At 44.8% G+C, this 13041-nt stretch overlaps 1 pseudogene; it reads left to right on the forward strand.

Moving 5' to 3' along the window:
• Positions 1 to 6621: 6621 nt before the first annotated feature.
• Positions 6622 to 13041, forward strand: part of LOC124959464 (myotubularin-related protein 13-like) — a 59241-nt pseudogene continuing 52821 nt past the window's right edge.

The raw sequence follows: 13041 nt of genomic DNA on the forward strand, positions 1-13041 counted from the left end.
CAGGTACAATGGTACTAGAACTTTGAAAAATCATTCAGTAATTTCTTAAAGTTATATCTACACTAAAACTCAGCAATTCTTCTAGTTATGTATTCAAGAAAAATGAAACTACATATCCTTATTAAATCTTACACAAAGATGTTTACTTTATTTTATTGATAGTATAAAAAGTCTATAAATAACCTAGGTGTCCATCATTAGGAGATTGGGTAAGCAACTCTTTAATATTCATAAAAAGGAATATCTACTGCTCAGCAAAGAAAAGAGTAAACAACCAAAATATATGGTAATCTCAAAAACATAATGCTGTATAGAAGGAAGCATAGATACAGGAGGATGCACATTTTTATATATTCTAGAAAAGCAAATTAAATATGGGTATAAAAGTCGTATCACTGATTGTTTTGATATGGGGAAAGACAATGAAGGGTGGAAGGTAGCTTTCTGGGATGATGGAAATAGTCTGTTTTACTAGTGGTGCAGATTACATAAGTTTAAGTATTTGTGAAAACTGAATTGCAAAACTTCAATCCTGATCTTTTTACTTTATATTTTATATCTAAAATAAATATTAGATACTTGACTACTTTAGGTGCACTGGAAATAATGTTTTATCTGGATATCGGAAAGCCTAGTTCAAATTCTATTATCATAAGAAGGAGAGAATTGATTTAGGAAGAGAGATAGCAGTTCATGCTACAATAATACTTATCTGTCAAAAGGAATCCAGATACTGGTATGACAGGGAAACATGAGAAATTCAGATTGTTGATAGACACTGGTTTAAAGAATGGGTAGATAGGAATTTGGCAGAATATAAATGAAAACACAAGATGAATAATTTACAAAAGGGTTAAAAAAGTGTAAATTAAACAGATTGAGGAAATAAATCACATAAATATATCCATAGCATATTAAAATTTTAAATCAATTAAAAATGATGAAATCTAAGTAAAACATAAAGTTGGACAAAGTGCTATTTCTTATCTTTCATATTAATAATTAAGAAGCTGACAATGTTCAGTATTAAGAGCCATGAAGAGATGCATAAGCCGACCCCTTTCATTATGAAACATTAGTCTTGTCTCTTCTCAACAGGGACCTGCTGGAATGGGTCCTGAACCTGTGACTTTCTATATAAGTTGCAAATTACTTCTTTTGCCCTTGGGTTGTGCTTCTCTTTGATTATTTCGAAACCTCTGGTTCATTTTCATCACAATTTACCATCTGGTTTCAACTGTTCTTGTGGGTAATTAAAATAAAGGGCTGTGGCTACACTTGGAACAAAGCAATGAAGTGGAGGACAGTGGTAGCCTGGGGCAAGATGCTGCCAGGAACTTCAGGAGGCAATTGCACTGAGGAGAGCCCGTGCCTGTGGAGGGAGTGGACAGAGGTCATTTGGAACATAGCAGCCCATACCCGGAACAGGTTTGTGATGGTTGGGAGCATCTTCATGTTCAACTAAGATACACTTAGCAGGTGACTATGTAAGCAAAGCAGTAAACAGAAAACAAGACCTCCACAGTAAGGCAGAAAGAAAACACTGAATAGTTCGATATCTATTGTCTTTGAAAGTGCCATTTGGGACATCCAGGTTCAAATTACTAAAGGAATAATTCATTTACAAGTCATATCATTTTGAAATTATCATCCAAATGCCAAAAAAGAGTTGAGAAACAAAAACACAAGCAAAAGAATTAATATTTATCTTTCTAAATTAATTTCCTATTTTGTGAGAAAAGAAATAGCAAAAAAGTTTCTATTAAATGCCAGCAAATGAGCAGTGATTTTTAATGAATAAGATATATTAGTGCATCTAAGTCAATTTGTTTGTTTTTTCACTCTCTTGGTGAGTGGACTTAGGGATCTAATTAAAGTGCCCAGCATTAGTTCTAGAAGAGGGACAAGAACCCACTGATGACTGAATGCTCATCTGAAACTGTTGGGTACACAGAACGTTGAGAGCAATGAGGTGTCACATCCTGAGTGTGTGCTTTAAATAACTATGAACTGGTTTCTTGTCGTTTTTTTTCTGACAAATCAAATGTTTAGATTTGATCTTCTATCAGCAGTTGAGTGAGCTTTTTGAAAATAACTTATAGAAACTCCTTTATATATTCATCAAGATAACTGTTATGAAAACTCTCCTTTACTTGCTCACCAAAGTATTAAGTATTTACTGCACACTTATCTTGAAGATGTCAAAAAAAATTGGTCCTTTTTTTTTTTTTCCAATTTCTTCAGAAGCAGCATAGGTGTCTTTTTAAAATAGCAAGAATGTTGAATGACAGGCACACCTCTACTTCTTGTCCTGACACTCAGAGCAGAAATCTCTAATATAGATAAATACTTCCCTCCTTTCTAGAGCTCTGCCACAGACTGTCACTCTCTGTCTGAGTTTTTGTAAGGGAAGAAGACAACTTCCATGCTCTTCTAATTGATTTTTGTGGCATGACTGAAAAGAATGTCGCAAGCATTACTGTAGTGTTTGTTTGGTTTTTAATAAAGTATTTGAAATATTCTAGAATTCAGAACATACTATTCCAACAAATCTATGAATCTAACTTTGGAGAAGTGAAGCAAGGACTCCTATCTTTCTTTGTTTCAGCTAAAAAGTAGGAAAATGGTATTTGTGTGACTATGTGTGTATTGAACATATACAACTATAAATGTGTACGTGTGTGTGTGTATACATCAGTATTGTAACTTTCCAAGTGCTTTTATGCTTGTAATTGATACTGCCGTTTACAGGTGATAAGTTCTGCTTCCTCAGGTGTTGAAGTACAACATCAGAGAAGCACCATGCCAAGTCAAGCATACTAAGCAGGTTTTATTTAAAGGTAATAATACAGACTTCTCCCGGGAGAGAGAAGGAGGCCATGGCTGATGTTCTAGAGTCCCCAGCAGTTAGTACATCCTATATCTTTTATAGATTAGGGTCTTTTTTGTTCTCCTGTTCTCTCCCCGCTTATCTCTCTCCTTTCTGCCTATGTGACTAGGCCCAGGAGATGCCACGACAATGGCAAAATAGGTGAGAAGCAGATGGCAGGGGTAAGGACACAGGGAGGATTCAGGTAGGTCGGGGTCCAGGGGGCATTAATGAGCAATTCCCTGCCTGCAGCTTCTTGAGAGGGTAGTTAGCAAGTAACTCTGGTGATCAAAAGGGCTCTGGAGACATTGACATTCTAATCTTCCAGGGGCAGTCTCCAACTTCCAGATGCAGATGGCTTTCGTGGCCTCCATTTCCTCGATTTGACCTGATTCCCTATTTCTACACTAACTACCTGTCCTCGATTCCAGCTCCATCATTACTGTAAGCTTGGGGGCACGGTTAGTGGCCAAATAAAATTGGACAGAAAGCCAGAAAGTGGCAGAAGCAAGCTTTATTGGAATTTGGTTTTCGGGCGAAATTCCCAGCCCCCCAGGGTACAGGTCAGGTAGGGAGCCAGAGGAAATTGCACGTGGCCCTGGCTGCCCAGGGTCTTTATAGGCCAGAATGGGCGGGGGTCCTGCTGAGTGAAAGGTGGAGTGAAGGGTCAACAGGTGGAGTTAAGGGTCAGTGGAGTTTTCTTGTCCATTTGATTGATCACCGTTTGGTGCGCTGCCCTTTGTCTCAGTTGCTCTGCTCTCCCTCCTACAGTTGCCCAAATTCCAACCTAACATCCCAATCTTTTTGGTGATATAGGGCGCTGAAGTCCATCTGGCTACTTCCTGCATGTTAGGAGGCATGGTGGGGAGAAAAATGTTCGGGTTCTAGGTTGGTGGGGAGGCGGCTATAAGAGTGTAGGAGCATCTGGTTGTATGTCACCCTGGCAACCTCACCCATGTGGTTCCAGGCAAACCTGAGAAGACAGGGAGCAATCATTAGCAGAAATCCTATCACAAATAGGGGAGTAAGGGTAGGGGTCAGTCAGGTGACAAGAGTGGAGTTCAGTCATCCTGGCCAGGGGTCATTTGATTGATGTTGCTTCAGTTTTTCACTCAGATGTCTAAGAGTTTTGACATTCTTTTCGACCAGTCCAGTTTCCTTGATGTAATAGCAGCATTCTTCCCTTAAGAATAGACATGTTCCCTCTTTGTCTGCTGCCAGAAGATCTAGCACTCAATGGTTCTGTAAAGAGACTTGAGCAATAGATGTTATTTATCTTTGTAAGGATGCCAGGGAGGCAGCAGATGCCTCTAGTGCCTCTTGGAGTTCCTGTTCTAGCTTTTGGGTGGCACTGACTGCATAACCAAGTCCTCCTCCAAGCTCCCAACCCAGAGGCCACAAGTGAGGAGGCTAGGGAGAGTCCAACCACTACCAGTAGAAAAATGTCCTGTTTTACCCTAGGAATGGGATTTTGAGAAAGTCAGATTAATTCAGCTTCACTATATAGAGTCAATTGAGGAACTAAAATAGAGGGCACACAGAAAGCAAAGGGCATATTGGAACCTAATTCTTTCGTCAGAGTGCCATTACACCAGAAAAAGAATCCTGGAGGAATAAATATTGGAGAACAGACTTGTATAGTTCGGTACAAGGCACTGAGTTAGAGGAACCCTAACAGTAAGCAAAGTTTTCTGAGGAATTGTGATAAAGTGGAACTCCCTCCAAAGGTGAAGAGGGAGTTCCTTGAGGATTTGAGGAAGTATTAAGGAGGGTACTCATAGGAATGGCTGTTATGGGGGTCTGCTCCAAACTTGCACAGAGAAAGCAATCTGAAATGTTATTGACTGGAGAAATTGAGAAGTTGAAGACCTTGACGTATCCAAGTAAGCCATGAGAAAGGGTTAGCATGAGGCTGTGTAGCTGCGTTGAGCTGGCATTGGATCTCCTTTTCCTGTTCCTCAATGGTTAGATGAACCTGAGGAATTACCTGAGTATAAGCACTTCGGATTCTAAGTGAAGCCACGGGACCAGTGACTGTTGGCCCTGTGTAAACTTTACCGTCAACCACTGAGGCCCATCTTGGGGCCCAGGGGTCTTTGATGTTGATTCTTATTGCATTCCCCCAGCTGGGCTCTGGGAAATGTCTTTTACAGGCATTGTAGGGGCACTCTCCATATATGGCGGGCTCCATCTTGCAGTATGGCTGGTGTTGGTCAAATAGGAAGCAAACTATGCAGACATAGCAAGAAGAGACAGATATAGTTTTAAAATCCTTGAGCTCGAGGGTGATTTCCCCATCACATCTGTGGGGGAACAGTCCTTTTCCGCCACGATCTTGGAGAAGGAGCCTCCAAACATCTGCCCCATTTCCTGGGCATAGAAATACCACCTGTAGGCTGGGACAGAGGCTTGAGAGAGATTTATGAGTAAAATAATAGTAATAGGGGGCTGGCAAGAGATTTTAAGTTTGGTGGGTCCCAGCGCAGTGGAAGTCTGGAACTGGGTATCCCGGAAGGGCACTCTTTTAAGGAGGGAGACATGGTACCAAGAGGAGTGGCCCAGAAGTTTGCTCACTGTTGGGGTGGTAAGTATAACTGTGTGAGGTCCAGTCAAGCGAGATTGAGGATGTAATTGCAGAGATTGAGGATGTAATTCTTGCAGCAAAACTGTGTTGCCCAGCTGGAGAGGAATGAAGGCCGATTCGGTTTGCGGTCCAGCTGGAGAGGAGGCTGTGGATGGAGCTGGAAGGTAGCAGTCTGCGTGCTCCCTTAGGAGTTTGTGCAAGAGCATGAGCTAGGGTAGATAAGATGCTAAAGGAGGAGGGGTGATTGGGAAGTTCTGGTTAATTAAGAAAGGGTGCCCATAAAGTAACTCAAAGGGGCTGAGGCCTGAGGGGGCTCTAGGGGCTGCCCGGATTCGGGTAAGGGTCAGTGGAAGGAGATTGGGCCAAGAAAGTCTCTAAGTTCAACAGCAAGTTTAGTGAGATGGTCCTTGAGAATGCTGTTAGCCCTTTCCACCTTACCCGAGGATTGGGGTCGGTAGGGAATGTGGAGTCTCCAGGTGATGTTGAGGCTTTTGGAAACTAGTTGAACAACCCAAGAGGTGAAGGCTGGACCATTGTCTGAGTGGAGGGATGCAGGAAGTCCAAATCTGGGAATAATCTGCTCAATGAGGATGGAGGCAACGATGTCTGCAGTTTCCTTGAGCGTGAGGAAGGCTTCTATCCAGCCTGAAAAAGTATCAACCAGGGTAAGTAAATAATGGAGCTTTTTGTGTCTGAGCATGTGGGTGAAGTCAATTTGCCAGTCCTTGCTGGCTGATGACCTCTCAACTGATGTGTTGGGAGTTTGGGTTTGATGCCTCCTTGTGAGGGTACTGTGGAGCAAGTGGAGTGGATCTGCTCCAGAATGGCTCTCATTCCTGGATGGTAAAAAAGGGGCTGGAGAAACCACAGAAGAGACTTGGGGCCAATATGAAGAGAGTTATGAATGTCCACCAATAAGCTGTAAGCTTGTTGCTTGGGAAGGGCAATCTGGTCGCCCAGGAAAATCCAGCCATCATTCCGGAAATGACTGCCCCGGGTCATTAGATCCTCCTGTTCCTGTGGAAAATATTTAGGTTTAATTGTAGTGAAGAGAAATAAAATGGGAACTGTTGAGGATTTTGTTGCTAATTCCCGTGCTACAGAGTCCACCTTGTTATTACCCATGGTTATAGGGTCTGAAGATCTTTGATGTCCTCTGCAGTGTATGATGGCAACTTGTCTGGGCAGCTCAAGTGCCTCCAAGAGTTTAGAAATTAAGGAGTCGTTGACCACTGGTGACCCCTTTGTGGTGAGAAATCCAAGCTCCTTCCAAATAGCCAAATGTGAGTGTGCAATCAAGAAGGTATATTTGGAATCTGTGTAGATGTTGACCTGTTTACCTTTGGATAAAATTAGAGCCCTGATCAGAGCAAAGAGTTCGGCCTTTTGGGAAGTGGTCCCTTCTGGAAGGCAATTGGCTTCTAGAACTGAGGTGTTGGTGACAACTGCGTAAGTGGCTCTACAGTGTCCTTCTGTACCCAGCACAGAACTGCCAACTACAAAAATGTTTAGATCAGGTGAGGGGAGTGGGTAATCAAAGAGGTCTTCATGAGGTGAACGTAGGACTTCCAGTACCTGTGGACAAGAATGACTGATGGTTGAGGGAGGAGGGAACAATGGGAGAAGTGTAGCAGGGTTGAAAGGAGAAGAACAGAAAGTAATGGTGGGGTTTTCTATAAAAAGGAGATGAAATTCTTCAATCCATGATGGGCTCAGGAGTGGAAGGGATTTATGGCTTAAGAAGTCCCACAGTCGATGAGTTGAAAACACAGTTACTGGTTAGAGTAGGGTGAGTTTTAGAGCTTCCTTAGTTAATTCAGCTGCTACCACCAGTGCTCGTAGACATGGTAGCCACCCACAAACTGTGGAATCAAGCTGCTTGGAGAGATATGCCACCAGTCTGTAAGAAGGTCCAGTTGGCTGTGCAAGGAGGCCAGTGTCAACACCCTGTTTTTCATCCATGAAGAGGTGGAAAGGACAGTTACGGTTGGAGAGAGAGAAAGCAGGGGAAGACTTGAAAGCATCCCTGAGCTTGTAAAAAGAGTTAGCTATCTTGGGGGAGGTATGGGGCCCATGTGGAGTCTTCTTTGCTGCCTGATATAGGGGTTTGGCAAGAAGTGCAAAATTAGTGACCCAGTGTCTGAAAAAAAACAGCCAAACCCAGGAAAGAGAGAATGTAATCTGCCGTTTCTGGCAACTGTAAGTCACGCAGGGCTTGGATTCTATCTGTTATGAGACTCTTAGAGGTAGGAGTGAGGAATATGCCCAAATATGAGACTGAAGGGGTGATGAGTTGGGCTTTGGCTAGAGAGACTTGATATCCTCAAGACCCCAGGAAGTTAAGGAGTTGGGCAGTGTGAGTCTGGGAGGCCTTGAGGGATGGGCTGCATAGGAGGAGGTCATCCACATATTGTAGGAGTGTGCTATCTCCCAAGTCACAAGTAGCTAAATCCTGAGCTAAGGCTTACCCAAAAAGGTGAGGACTGTCCTGGAAGCCTTGGGGTAAAACTGTCCATGTCAGCTGTTGAGACCTAAAGGATGTAGGATCCTCCCATGTGAAGGCAAAGAGGTAATAGGAGTCAGGGTGAAGGGGAACTGTAAAGATCCAGGACTTCGAGATCCAGGACTGTGAAGTGGGTGGCAGAAGGGGGGATGTGGGAAAGAAGGGTGTAAGGGTTAGGAACCACGGGGTGGATGGGAATAACTGCCTCATTAATTAAACAGAGATCCTGGACCAAGCGATAGGTTCCTGAGGGTTTATGTATGGGGGTGTTACCAGGGGAGTCAGTAAGGATAAGGAGTCCCTGAGTAAGCAACCAGACTATAATGGGTTTAAGTCCCTCCCTGTGAGTATGGGAAATTGGAAACTGGGGACGTGAAGAAAACTTAGCTTGAGGTTTCAGTGGGATAAGGACTGACTTGTGGTGGGAGACTATGACTGGCTTGGAAGTGTCCCAGACTTGGGGGCCGGCCAGGTCTGGGGGCAACAGTAGGGTAGGTGGTGTGGGGGGTGCTAGAGAATGTATGAAACAGAGGTAGAAGAAGGTGAGCACTAGCAGTGTGCCTAGGAAGAAACTGTAGGGTGGATCCTAGGAGTTGGAGAACATCTCTTCCTAGGAGGGGGATTGGACCAGAGGGAATAACTAGGAACAAGCGTGTAAAAGGATGTCCCTCCAGGGCACAGGCTAATCTAGCTGTTCTGCTTGGGAAGGAGGGTTTTCCATCAATTCCCATAATCGAAATCTGGGAAGGAAATAAAGGCCCAGAGTGGGCAGGCAAGACAGAATAGGTAGCCCCCATGTCCACAAGGAAAGTTATGGACTTACCTGCTACCTGGAGTTTTACCCTGGGCTCGGCGAGGGTGATGAGAGTCCTTGAGTCCAGGCTTCTTCAGTCTTCTGCAAATCCCAAAAGCTCAAGGGAAGGGACCGCCTGACTGGCCACAACCCTGCATAAAGGCACTAGGGAGGGACTGGCCATAGGGCAGACACTCTTCCAGTGTCCTGCTTGTTTGCAGGCAGGACTCGGCCTGATGGGGCCACGGGTTTGGACATTGACAAGCCCAGTGACTTTCACATCTGCACTTGAAGCAAGCCCCTGGCGGAGAGGATTGCTGGTCCCCCTTTGAAGCTCTTGCTGGAGTTGCAGGCCGCAGGGCAGCTACCAAGGCTTGGGATTGGAGTGTCACCTTTTTCTGTAAACAAACTTGCCTGGCCAATTCAGCTGATTCCTCTCGGGCATTATAGACTTTAAAGACCATTTTCACCAGATCTCGGATAGGGGTTTAAGGGCCCTCCTCAACTCGTTTGAGCTTTTTTCTTATATCAGGGGCTGATTGAGAAATGAAGGGGGTTGCTAGCACTGTAGCCCCAGAGGGAGATTCAGGGTCCAGTTTGGTATATCTAGTAAGGGCCTCTGTAAGGTGGTTAAGAAACAGAGCTGGATTCTCATCTGGATTCTGGGTAATTTCCCTCAGTTTATCAAAGTTTACCACCTTATTGGAGACTGCTTGCATGCCTGCTATGAGATATTGGACTATGTGAGCACAATAACGGTGGCCTTGCTAGCCTTCCTGATAGTTCCAATTTAGTTTGGTTATTGGAACTGCTGCTGCTCCTGTGGGTAAAGTTATGTCCATTAAATGGGCTTGGTCAGCGTGGTCCAGTGCTGCCTGTTGGATACGGCTCATTCCTCTGGAGTGAGAGTGGAAGAAAGAATAACATGAACATCATGCCAGGTGAGACTGTAAGTTTGGGAAAGATATTTAAATTCCTTGATATAAGTAGAGGAATCAGCAGAGAAAGACCCTAAACAAATGTTTCTCAATCTGGGAAAGTTCCTGGAGTGAGAATGGAACGTGAACTCTCCAAGGCCTTCTGCACCAGCTGCTTCCCAGAGAGGACAAAGAAGCTTTGGGTTAGGTGGTGAGAGGGTCTGATGAGATCACGTGTCAGCACTAACAGGGGAGGAGGGAATGGAGTGGGTGGAGAAACATTCTGCAGGAGGAGGAAGAGGGGAGGTGGGAGGGCTCTGAGGAATAGGAGGAACTGCTTCCACAGGAGGAAGGGGTGGGCTTTCAGCTGGAGGAGGAAGAGGAGGGGGAGGAAGGAGTTTGGCCAGAGTATGGAGGAGGAAGGCAAGTGGGTGGAGCTGAAAGAATTTCAGGTGGAGACAAAAATGTGGATGCAGAATCAGGAGAACAATGAGGGGGAGACTTAGGACCCTCCCTGGTGAGAAAGACCTGGGTGGTAGAACAGGAGGAAAGAAGATTGGGGTGAGTGCGCAAAGTCCATTAAGCTTGCAAATAAACAAGATCTTGCCATTTTTCTGCCTTACTACAATGGTTGCTCAAGTCAGTGAGAATTTGAAAGTTAAGAGTGCCCTCTGGTGGCCATTTTGAGCCATTATCTACTATATACTGAGGCCAAGCCACGGTGGAATAAAAACTAGCCGCTTGCGGCTTAAGTCTTGGGGAAGTCCCAGTTTAGTTAAATTACGGCAGAGACAGCCCAAAGGAGTTTTAGGGTCCAATGAGTTACTGGTATTTCCCATTAGCCATCCAACTTTACCCAGATAGGTATGCAGAAGCAAAAAAAGCATCCCAATTTCAACTTGGCGGATGGGCCAAAAGCCAAAATGTCTTTTAACATTTTGGGGTCCGAAATGGAATATATGGGGGGCTAACTGGAGGCTGGGATGTCTCCGCAGCGACCAGAGCCCAAATGGAATGGGTGGGGGGGTCTGTGGTGCGTGCACAGACAGAACCCTTTGCATAACAGAGGGTAAAAATTGGAACAGCAAATGGGAAAAACCTTAGGGAACTTATCCCATTTGATGCCAGATAAAGAGAAACCGGATGGAGCAGAATGGAGCAGAGCTGAGCAGAACAGAATGGAATTTCCTGGTTCTTCTGAGGGAGGGGGTGGGCCTCAACCCCTGTCGGGAAGACTGAAAACCCTCCAGGGTTTCAGCACCAAATGTAAGCTCGGGGGCTCGGTTAGCGGCCAAATAAAATCAGACAGAAAGCAGCAGAAGCAAGCTTTATTGGAATTTGGCTCTTGGGCAAAATTCCCAGCACCCCACGGTACAGGTCAGGTAGGGAGCCAGAGAAAATCGCATGTGGCCCTGGCTGCCCAGGGTCTTTATAGGCCGGAATGGGCGGGGGTCCTGCTGAGTGACAGGTGGAGTTAAGGGTCAGCAGGTGGAATTAAGGGTCAGTAGAGTTAAAGGTCAACAGGTGGAGTTAAGGGTCAGTAGAATTAAGAGTCAACAGGTGGAGTTAAGAGTCAGTGGAGTTTTCTTGTCCATTTGATTGATCACCATTTGGCGCGCTGCCCTTTGTCTCAGTTGCTCCACTCTCCCTCCTACAGTTGCCCAAATTCCAACCTAACAACTACATTTGTTATCATTTTGGTACCGTTGAGTATGCCCCCCAGGGCATATGTTTGGAAACTCAGTGCAGGGAGGTGGTATGGACCCTTCAGGACGTGGGGTCTAGCAGGAAGTAACTAGGTCATTGAGGGAACTGCCCTTGGAAGGAGTTGATGTAATTCTCCTGGACCCTGGCTAGGTCTTACAAAATATGTTACTTAGCTGTAAGCTCGAGGACAAGGGTTGGTGGGCAAACAAAAGCAGACAGAAATGGCGGAAGCAAGCTTTATTGGAATTTGGCTCTCAGGTAAAATTCCCAGCCCCCCAGGAATCAGGGTGGAGAGCGGGAGAAAATCACACAAGCCCTGGTTGCACAGGGTCTTTATAGGTCAGAATAGGCTGGGGGCAGTGGGGTGTCCTGCTGAGTGATAGGCCGATGTAAGGGTCTGACGCGTACCTGTCCGTGTTTGATTGGTTGCTCTTTGACGGCGCTGCTGCTGCCTCAGCCGTTCTGCTCTCTCTCACATAGCTGCTTATGTCCCGAGCTAACATTAGCTTTCTGTCAGTTTAAAAAATACTTGAGATAATAAACTTAAAATGAGTAAATATATTTTTTGACTCACAGTTTCAGAGATTTCAGTGTATGGACAGTTGTGTTGTTCCTGTGACAGGGCAGAACATCATGGTAGGAAATAAGTGTGGAAGCAAAGCTGCTCACCTCATGGCAGCCAGGAAGGAAGGAGAAGAGAGGTGTGTGGGTGCTGGGGTTCCAACATCACTTTCAAGGGCATGCTCACTACATCCTATTTATTCCAAAAGACCCAATCCCCTAAGGGATGGCACCACAGGCTATCAACCAAGCCTTCAACACAAGGCTTTTACAGAATGTTTCAGAGGTTGGATAAAAGAGTAAGACTGACCTCTCCCTGCATCCTGGGTTCCTGTCTCACCATGTGAGGCCTCCCTCTTACGTGCATTCCTGCCGTTGTGAGGCCATGCAGAATTTGCCATGCCGTGGGTTCTTTACGGGAGCTGAGCTAATCCTGGAACCAGTCTTTGAACTTTAAGAGTTGTGAGGTAAATAAACTTCTTTATAATGTGCCCAGACACGCACAATTCATTCTAATAACAGAAAACAAACTAATACATCATTCCACTTAACTGTGTTAACAAACTGCTCAGGTGTCACTTGTTCAAAGAGGCCTTTCCTCATCTCCTTAAGTGAAAGGACACTGGGTTCATTGCCCTGCTCTAATTTCTTCATAGTGCATATCCTTGTTTGCATTCATTCATACATTTTATCCTCTGTCTTATCCAATAAAATGGGCTCTTTCTGAGGGTGAATATTTTTCTTTGTGTTTTTCACCATTATATTCCCACTACCTAAGATCACACTTGATGGAGCTTCAACATTCAATGATCATTTGTGAAAATTATCATGGACAGTTTGGCTATTGTAATTTTGCTTGACATGGTTTCTTTCTAATTTGGTCTTGATGTCTCTGTCATGAGTGGCCATTAGCCACTATCTAGGAGGATCCTGATCAGGGAGTAAGTTGGCTTCATTGGAGACAATGAGGAGGTGAAATTGAAATGAAAGAAGCAGAGGAAATAAATTGCTCACAGATCCCAGAGAGCCTGGAGTGCAACCAGAAGTGTGGAGACAGTAGACCTCTATCAGCGTATTGGGGAATACATGGGAGAGAGGGCCTACTCA

Source organism: Sciurus carolinensis, chromosome 11 (genome assembly GCF_902686445.1).
Source record: "Sciurus carolinensis chromosome 11, mSciCar1.2, whole genome shotgun sequence".
Classification (NCBI taxonomy): domain Eukaryota; kingdom Metazoa; phylum Chordata; class Mammalia; order Rodentia; family Sciuridae; genus Sciurus; species Sciurus carolinensis.